This window comes from Buteo buteo, chromosome 24 (genome assembly GCF_964188355.1).
Source record: "Buteo buteo chromosome 24, bButBut1.hap1.1, whole genome shotgun sequence".
In the NCBI taxonomy this organism is placed as follows: domain Eukaryota; kingdom Metazoa; phylum Chordata; class Aves; order Accipitriformes; family Accipitridae; genus Buteo; species Buteo buteo.
Window position 1 is genome coordinate 22,544,528 of NC_134194.1, and position 9,515 is coordinate 22,554,042.

At 42.1% G+C, this 9,515-nt stretch overlaps 1 pseudogene; it reads right to left on the bottom strand.

Annotated features, from left to right (window-relative positions):
• Positions 1 to 261: 261 nt before the first annotated feature.
• Positions 262 to 7,895, bottom strand: LOC142044558 (uncharacterized; annotated as a pseudogene).
• Between the last annotated feature and the right edge of the window lie 1,620 nt (positions 7,896 to 9,515).

Consider the following 9,515-nt stretch of genomic DNA (forward strand, 5'->3'; position numbering starts at 1 on the left):
GCATCACCACAGAGGCCTGCAGGAAGAAGGGAGCAAACTGTAACATGAAATCCCATGATCCCATGTGTCACATCTACACAGTTTGATTGATGCAAATTGTTTGCAGAGAACCCTGAAATGCTTTGGACAGAAATAGTCCAAGGTTAAAGCCAAACACCACTGTAAGCTCCCCGAACACAGTGAGTGAAACCAGAGTGGGGGAGGCAGCGGTAGCTCTGCACACAGGGGTGCTTTGGTCTTCTGAGCCTCCTTCCATGATTTTCAATACAGATTTTCAGTGACGTCTTGTGGCTGTTTCACCAGCTCCACAGGGTCCATCAAACTCACCAGAACAATGCCAAATGCGTAGAAATACTAGAACAAAACCAGACAGCTCAAATGCAAAAAGCTTGTGCCATGACTGCAGGTCTGAGGAGGTGAGCTCTAAACCAAGTGTATTGGGTTTGTGTGGCAAGGTGTTGGTAGTGGGGGGGGGGGGGGGTTACAGCGGTGGCTTCTGTAAGAAGCTGCTGGAAGCTTCCCCTGTGTTCGAGAGAGCCCATACCAGCCGGCTCTAAGACAGACCTGCTGCTGGCCAAGGCCGAGCCAATCAGCGATAGTGGTAACGCCTCTGTGATAACATTTTTAAGAAGGAAAAAAAAGTTGGGACAGGGAGAAATAGCCGCCGGAGAGAGGAGTGAGAACATGTAAAAGAAACAACTCTGCAGACACCAAGGTCAGTGAAGAAGGAGGGGGAGGAGATGCTCCAGGCACCAGAGCAGAGATTCCCCTGCAGCCCATGGGGAAGACCACAGTGAGGCAGGCTGTCCCCCTGCAGCCCAGGGAGGTCCACGGTGGAGCAGATCTCCACCTGCAGCCCGTGGAGGACCCCACGCCGGAGCAGGTGGGTTCCCAAAGGAGGCTGTAACCCCGTGGGAACCCCGCGCTGGAGCAGGTTCCTGGCAGGACCTGCGGATCTGCGGAGAGAGGAGCCCGTGGAGCAGGTTTTCTGGCAGGACTTGTGACCCTGTGGGGGACCCACGCTGGAGCAGTGTGCTCCTGAAGGACTGCACACCGTGGAAAGGACCCATGCTGGAGCAGTTCATGAAGAACTGCGGCCCATGGGAAGGACCCACGTTGGAGAAGTTCGTGGAGGACTGTCTCCTGTGGGTGGGACCCCATGCTGGAGTAGGGGAAGAGTGTGATGAGCCCTCCCCCTTGTTACCGAAATCTCGGAATAAAAAACTTATCAACACCAATTTAGTGTAGATAAGCAGACACTTCTTTATTGACGGCCGGGTGCGCGGGCGAGTCCTCTCACAAACCACGCACACCTGTAACTAAAACAATACACCTTATATTGAACTCACTTATGCATATTCATGAGATTACAAAGACGTCATTTGCATATTCATCAGATTTCCAGGAAATCATTTGCATATGTTAATGTCCATCACGCAGGCGCACTAATGGTCTCTGGTGGTCTTCTAGAGTCCTCTGGTGGTCTTTCGTAGTCTTCCTCACTCGTCCGCTTCTTGACCTCTCAGGTGTTTCCAAGCAGCAAGCTGGTGTCCATAACGGTTTCCTTAGCCTTTAAAACAAACACTACAAGACTACCAATCTTTGTCAAAACTTCTGTGGTTAAATGATTTTGAACAATACTTAAATTCTTATGGTTACACATTATACAGTTCCTAAGCTCCTAAGTTTCTAAGGCTACACTTCAAACTCAACACTCCCATACTTACGCTTCACAATCTTCTACTTTTTAGTCAAACCAAACTCTTTTATAATCAGATTTTAATTTTCTTTTATCTTGTTATCTAAGTCCTAAATGTTCCTACTAGATGATCTTAGCCAATTTCTCCGGCCTTGGTACAGGGCTATACAGGGGATTTCACAGCAGGTACTGGTTGGGGTTAAATGTATAAAATACAACATACATATGATTTTGCTAAAATATTAAAATTAAATATGATTAATTCTAACTAATAACAAATCAGTGACCAATTGGTAACATTTCCCCCCTTTGAAAGTGTTGAAGATTACTTCAATACTTTCACATCATCTTCATGACATTTATCCGCTATTGATTTGAGAGTCAGTATTTGTCTCGGCATATTCCGGTGGTGGACCGCATTCTGGTGGAACAATTGGAACCTCTCTTATGATCATGCGATTGACTGTAATTCTATTGATAAATTGTTTCTTCAGATAAATATATAATAGCATGATCATCAAAAAGACAATTAGTAACAGAAACAGAGTTTCGATTATAGATCGTAACCAAGAGCTCAGATTTTATCCCAATCCACTGAAAATTTTTCCCAGCTAATCTTCTGACATATCTTCTCAAATAGTTTCAGTTTCTTTTTCAACTTTGCTCAGTAACTCCAAGTCACGTTCTACGTCTTTGAACCCTTTTTGTGATGTTTGCTCATTTTTTTACCTGACCTGTTAACTGGTGGAGTCATTCTCTGTTTCTATATGAAGCTATAGGGTTCAAAAGGGATTCAAGTGTCCAGCCAATTTTCACTCCTGTTCATGGTTCGTTCTATGTATTATCATTTATTTCAGACCTCTTGGTTCGTTTTATTCTCCAAGGGTCCTTCATACATCATATGAACACTAACCCATAGGACTACTCACCGCAAACATGTCTCCTATAGGGGAGGCTGGTATAAAATGATAATTTAATAATTTCAAGCAATTTTCTTCTCTGCCCATCCATTTCCATTGTTTTCTGATGATCTTTACCTGTTTAGACCATTTAGTCACTGGCCTTTGTTTGCAATAGGCAGTTTCATTTTTATGTTCCAGGGTGGTTAAATTCATAGTTAAGATTCCCCAAGGGATAGACTCTCCTACTGTTCTCGGTATTGGCAAACAAGCAGTAATTTGAGTAATGTTTTGCAAGCTGGCAAATTCCCTAATCAATCCTAACATCAAGTTTTCTTCAGACATTTTTTCAGGAATGCCAATCAGTTGTTCTGTTTCTACTTGTCTTTTGTTCCTAATCATCAAATCAGTCCGGGTTTCCACCATCGTTATCTGCCGACCTAATATAAAGAAAACAATCACAAACAGATATAAAAAAATTAGACATGTTTCAGAGTCAATTTTAAAGTCTTTGGATTACGGCTAATAATCTTCCATGGAGTAGGTGCCTTCTTCACTTGGGTGTAGTGTATCCAAGCATCCGATTCTGCAATTTTAATAGCCGTAAAGGTGGTTAACAGTATCTGGAAGGGTCTTTTCCAACGTTCCTGCAGGGGTTTGGAAGTCCACGTTTTCACATAGACATAGTCTTCTGGTTGAAAGTCATGCACCGGAACTTCCAGGGATAATGGTCTATTCCACACCACTGCTCTCCGAATTGCAGTCAAAGTTTTTCCTAAGGAAAGCAAATAGTTATACACATCTTGTTTTCCTTTTACATGCATGTTTGGGTTTGGTTCTGGAGATTCATAAGGTTTCCCATACAATAATTCATAAGGACTGACTGAGGTTCCACTCTTTGGCTGTACTCTGATTCGCAATAATGCCAATGGAAGTGCTTGAGGCCATTTTAAATTAGTCTCTTGACAAATTTTACTTATTTGTCTTTTTAAGGTTTGATTCATTCTTTCTACTTTTCCACTGGATTGCGGCCTCCATGGGGTATGCAAATCCCATGTGATACCCAGAATTTTGCTAACATTTTGGACTACTTCTGCAACAAAGTGTGGACCTCTGTCAGAAGAAATTCCAATAGGAACTCCAAACCTTGGAATTATTTCTCGTAGTAACCACTTTACTACTTCCTTTGCTTGTGTGGAACGACAGGGAAAAGCTTCTGGCCATCCTGAAAAAGTATCAACCCCCACCAGGATGTACCGACACCCATTTTGCCTAGGTAGTTCTGAAAAAATCTACTTGCCAATAATCTCCAGGCTCTATCCCAGATTTTATTTGACCTATTTGAACCTTTTTCCTAATCACTGGATTATTTTTCAAACATACTTCACATTTTGCAGTTATGATTTTAGCTATTCCTAACATTCTGAGCAATACCACTTGTTTTTGTAAAGAAGTTACTAAAGCCTCTGCTTCCCAGTGCCACTCCTGATGCTTTGTTTGAATTATTTCTCTCATTAGAAAGGCTGGAACTACTACCTGTCCTTTAGGTGTTACCCACCATCCAGCTAGGTTTTTCTTAGCATTTAATACTTGACCTAGCCTATCATCCTCTTCTGAATATTTTGGTTCTTCCCTAGGGAGAGTTACTGTTTTAGAGGGAATTAGTGCCATTTGCAATGCTCGTCCCTTTGCCACCTTTCTTGCCGTTCGATCAGTTAAATTATTTCCAGCAATTTCCTTTGTGTTTCCAACTTGGTGTGCTTTACAGTGCATGATTGCTACCTGATCTGGTTTCTGAACTGCTTGTAATAATTGTAAAATTTCATCTTGGTGTTTAATATTTGATCCCTGGGAGGACAATAATCCTCTTTCTTTCCACAATGCTGCACGGACATGTACCACTCCAAAAGCATACTTTGAATCTGTCCAGATATTTATTTTCTTCTTCTCGCTTAGTTCTAAAGTTAAAATCAGAGCAATAAGTTCCGCTTTCTGAGCTGAGGTGGTACTTGGCAATGCTTCTGCTTCTATAACTGTGGTGTCTGTTGTTACCGCATATCCAGCGTATCGGACTCCTTGCTCCACAAAGCTGCTGCCATCTGTATACAGTTCCCAGTCTGGTCGCTCCAGTGGTACATCCTTCAAATTTTCACGACTGGAATAAACATACTCAATAGCAGCCAGGCAATCATGCTCCAATTGTCCTTCTTCCTGTATGGAATTTAAAAACACAGCTGGATTTGCCAGGTTAGTTATTTTTAAAATTTACATCATCTTGTTGAGTTAATATTACCTGGTACTTCATCATTCTGCTCGGAGATAGCCAGTGTCCCCCCTTTTGTTCTAGAACAGTTTTCACCATGTGTGGGACATAGACTGTTATTGTTTTTCCCAAGGTCAATTTCCGAGCTTCTTGTATGATCATTACTGTTGCAGCTACTGCCCTAAGACAATTTGGCCACCCTTTACTCACTGTGTCCAGTTGTTTGGAAAAGTAACCGACTGGTCGTTTCCAGCTTCCCATCTTCTGGGTTAACACACCAAGTGCCAGGCTTTACCTTTCATGGACGAACAACTGAAAATCTTTAGTTAAATCAGGGAGGCCTAAGGCAGGTGCAGACATTAAAGCGCGTTTTAACTCTGTAAAGGCCCTTTGCTGTTCTGGACCCCACACAAAAGAAGAGTTCTTTTGGGCCTCATATAACGGTTTAGCTATTAGACCGTAGTTCAAAATCCAAAGGTGACACCACCCCGCCATTCCCAAAAATGCTCTGAGTTCATGGATATTTTTCGGTTCAGGTGTACTGCAAATAGTTTCTTTGCGATCTTTTCCCAGTTGTCGCTGTCCTTTTGAAATCTCAAAGCCCAGATATATTACAGTCTGACAAGCTATTTGGGCTTTCTTCCTGGATACCTTATACCCAGTTAGTCCTAGAAAGTTCAAAAGGTCAGTGGTTACCTGTATGCAGGTGAATCTTTTTTCTGTAGCAATCAATATGTCATCCACATATTGTAGAAGTAAATGTTCAGGCCTTGGTTTTCCTGTTTCCAGATTTCAAGCTCCTTTGCCAGCTGGTTTCCGAAAATTGTCGGGCTGTTCTTAAATCCTTGGGGTAGTCTTGTCCATGTCAGCTACATTTTTTGTCCAGTTTGTGGATTTTTCCACTCAAAAGCAAACAGCTTTCTGCTTTCCTTTTCCAAGGGTATACAAAAGAAAGCATCTTTCAAATCAAGCACTGTAAACCACTGATGAGTCTCCTTTAATGCTGTTAACAATGTGTAAGGATTTGGAACCACAGGATATATGTTCTTGGTTATTTGATTCACTGCTCTTAAATCTTGCACTAACCTATATTCACCTGAGGGTTTTCTAACTGGTAGAATAGGAGTATTATATTCAGATTCACATTCTTCCAAAATTTTATACTCTAAAAATTTATCAATCAATTTCTTCAATTCCTGCCTAACTTCTGGTTTGATTGGATATTGCTTAATTTTTACCGTTCCTGCACCTTCTTTTAAATCTATTTTCACAGGTGCTGCTAATTTTGATTTACCAGGAATATTTGTTTCTCATACTGTAGGGATCACTGCAGCATCCACCTCTGGTGGAATTTCCTGCTCTTCCACCTTTTCTTGTATCATCAGGATTTCTCCTGTTTTTGACTCAGGTATTTTTAAAAAAATTCCCCATCCTCAAAAGCAATTTGTGCATTTAGTTTGGATAACAAATCCCTTCCTAACAAGGGTATCGGGCATTCTGGTACATACAAAAATTCATGTGTAATTATTTTGTTTCCAAATTTCAAATCCAGGGGTTGCAGGAATGGTCTGTTTTCCTCCCTCCCTGTGGCTCCTACTATGTTTGCTGTTTTCGTTCCAATTTTTCCTTTACAAGTATTTAATACCGAGAATGTCGCTCCTGTATCTACTAGAAATTTAACTTCTTTTTCTCCCAGCTTAATTACAACCAGAGGCTCAGCTGGGTTCCCCTCCGGTCCCCTTCATTCATCCAAAACCATCATTCTGGCTACCTCTTTCTGAATGTTTCCTTTTGAACACTGCTCGTTCTTAGGACAATCTCATTTCCAATGTCCTTCCTCCCTACACAAAGCACACTGATTCACTCCTAAGGGGGTGTTAAAGTTCCGATTGCCAGAGTTCATAAATCCTCCCTGTCCATAAGCACCTCGTCTTCTGCCTCTACCTCATCCTCTGCCTGCTGTTTCTGTCATCACAGCCAATAATCTATTTTCTCTGTTTCTCCTTTCCTCTTTTTCTCTGTTGTTATATACTTTCCACGCTGCTTCCAACATTTTATTTAGGCTCCTTGAATCCTCTCCTTCCAGCTTCTGAAGTTTCTTTCTAATATCTGGTGCCGACTGCCCCATAAAAATCAAAGCCAGCTGTATCTGAGCCGCCTCTGTTTCTACTCTTAAATCAGTATATTTTCTAGCAGCTTCCTTCAATCTTTCCAGAAACACTGAGGGAGATTCATTCTTATCTTGTCTCACCTCGTATAATTTAGACCAATTCAAAGATTTAGGCATAGCATGTTTAACTCCATATAAAATCCATTTCTGATATTGACTCAGCCTCTCTCTATGTTCCACGTTATTTGGATCCCACTGCGGATCCCCAGACGGAAAATTCTGCTCTAATGTTCCACCTGTTGTCTCACTCAATACAGCCACTTCTGCCTGTGCTTTGCCGGTCTTTAATACCATCTGCTTCTCTGTGTCATCCAGCAAATTATCCAGAATCACCTGTAAATCACTCCAGTCTGGATTCTGTGTTTTAATTATAGTATCCACCACTCTGCCTACCCTCTCCGGATCTTCTCTATACACTCCAGCTGCCTGTTTCCAAGCCATCAAGTCCATAACTGAAAAGGGCACTTTTACATACACCGGCCCATCATTACCCACTCCCTGTCGCAGGGGAGCTACTGTTTGTGCTCGCTGCTGCCACAGGAGAGCCACTGTTTGTGCTCGCTGCTGCCGCGGGGGAGCTACCATTTGTACTTGCTGTCGGGTCCTTCGCGAAACGGGGGTATGAATTACAACCTCAGACGGCTCTTCCTCCACATCCTCTAGTCCACTGCTATCTGGCGCTTCAATCTGTTCCCCATACCCTGCATCCCAATTCCTTCCTCTCCCAGGAGGAGAAATATCCAGTTCTGGCCCCTCATCCTCTTTGGGAGCAGTGGGAACAGTTATTTTCTTTAAACACTCCTTTCCAGTATCACATGCCAGACAGCATTTCTTCCCTTTCTTATTATCAGAAGTCACAGCCATCACCAAATTGTCTCTACTAGTTAGCTTACATTCATCCTGTCAATCCCGTCTCTGTCTTAAGTAAAAGAATAAATCCACATATGGTACTTCACTCCATTTCCCTTCTCTTCTACAAAACAACATTAACTGCAGAATGGTGTTATAATTCAGTGTCCCATTCACGGGCCACCTTTCCTGATCCTCCAATGTATACAGAGGCCACTAATGATTACAGTATTCAATCATTTGATTTTTTACGTAAATCATCATGCAATTCACCCCAATGTGCCAACAAACATCCCAATGGAGATGTTTTCGGTATCTTTCCATCAGTGGACAAATTTCCCATACTCTTACTCTTAAATAATTTGGCAAATGCCATTATGTTTATACCCAATACCAAATATCTATTAAATATATATATAATCAAATGCCAAGCATCAAATACAAAGTTTCAAATACCAAATGCATATATCAAACACCAGATATCAAATGTATACAAATAACAATTGTTGCCAGGTAATGGAGTCCACCTACTTGTCTAGGGCACGGGCTGAGCCAACTTCCCTAGGCAAGAGTCATAACCAATATCCCCTGGCAAGATTTATCAGCAGGATAACAAAATATTCAAATATTCACTTTAAATGTTATAACAAAATCACTATACAATATGATATATAATCACTTACAACACTCACACTCACACTTTTCACTCTGACCCAAAATGCTTCCAAATACACAATATATCTCACAAAGGTACACATACACTCTTAAAATTCTCTCTTTTTTTTTTTTTTTTTTTTTTTTTTTTTTAATTGGGACTCAAACCCACTCCCAAAATGCTTTTGAAGCTGGGACTCTAACCCAGAATCTTCAAAAGTTGTGGGACTCTTTGAAGCTGGGACTCTAACCCAGAATCTTCAAAAGTTGTGGGACTCTAACCCACTCCCAAATTGTCCAACCCAGCAATAGCTTTCGCTTATGTCTTACGGGCAGACGCCTAGGCTTCCACTTTCTTCAGGATCCTTCAGTCCAACCCTGCGCAGCTTTCGCCGCGTCTGACAGGCAGACTATACCGGTGGGACTCTAACCCACTCGGGGGGACTCTAACCCCAAACAATACCGGTGGGACTCTAACCCACTCGGGGGGGACTCTAACCCCACTTAGTGGGACTCTAACCCACTCGGATAGCTATCCTTAATATTTCAAAGAAAAGAAGTGTCTTACCAAAATCCAGGGGACGTCGCAAAGAGCCTTATGGATCGGGGATCGATGGGTATCCCCGAGAAATCCTCAGTGCCGGCAGGAACCGATCAAGTCCCCGACTCCTCCGGTCTCTCTCAGCGAGGTCCCATCTGGGTCGCCAAAAACTGTTACCGAAATCTCGGAATAAAAAACTTATCAACACCAATTTAGTGTAGATAAGCAGACACTTCTTTATTGACGGCCGGGTGCGCGGGCGAGTCCTCTCACAAACCACGCACACCTGTAACTAAAACAATACACCTTATATTGAACTCACTTATGCATATTCATGAGATTACAAAGACGTCATTTGCATATTCATCAGATTTCCAGGAAATCATTTGCATATGTTAATGTCCATCACGCAGGCGCACTAATGGTCTCTGGTGGTCTTC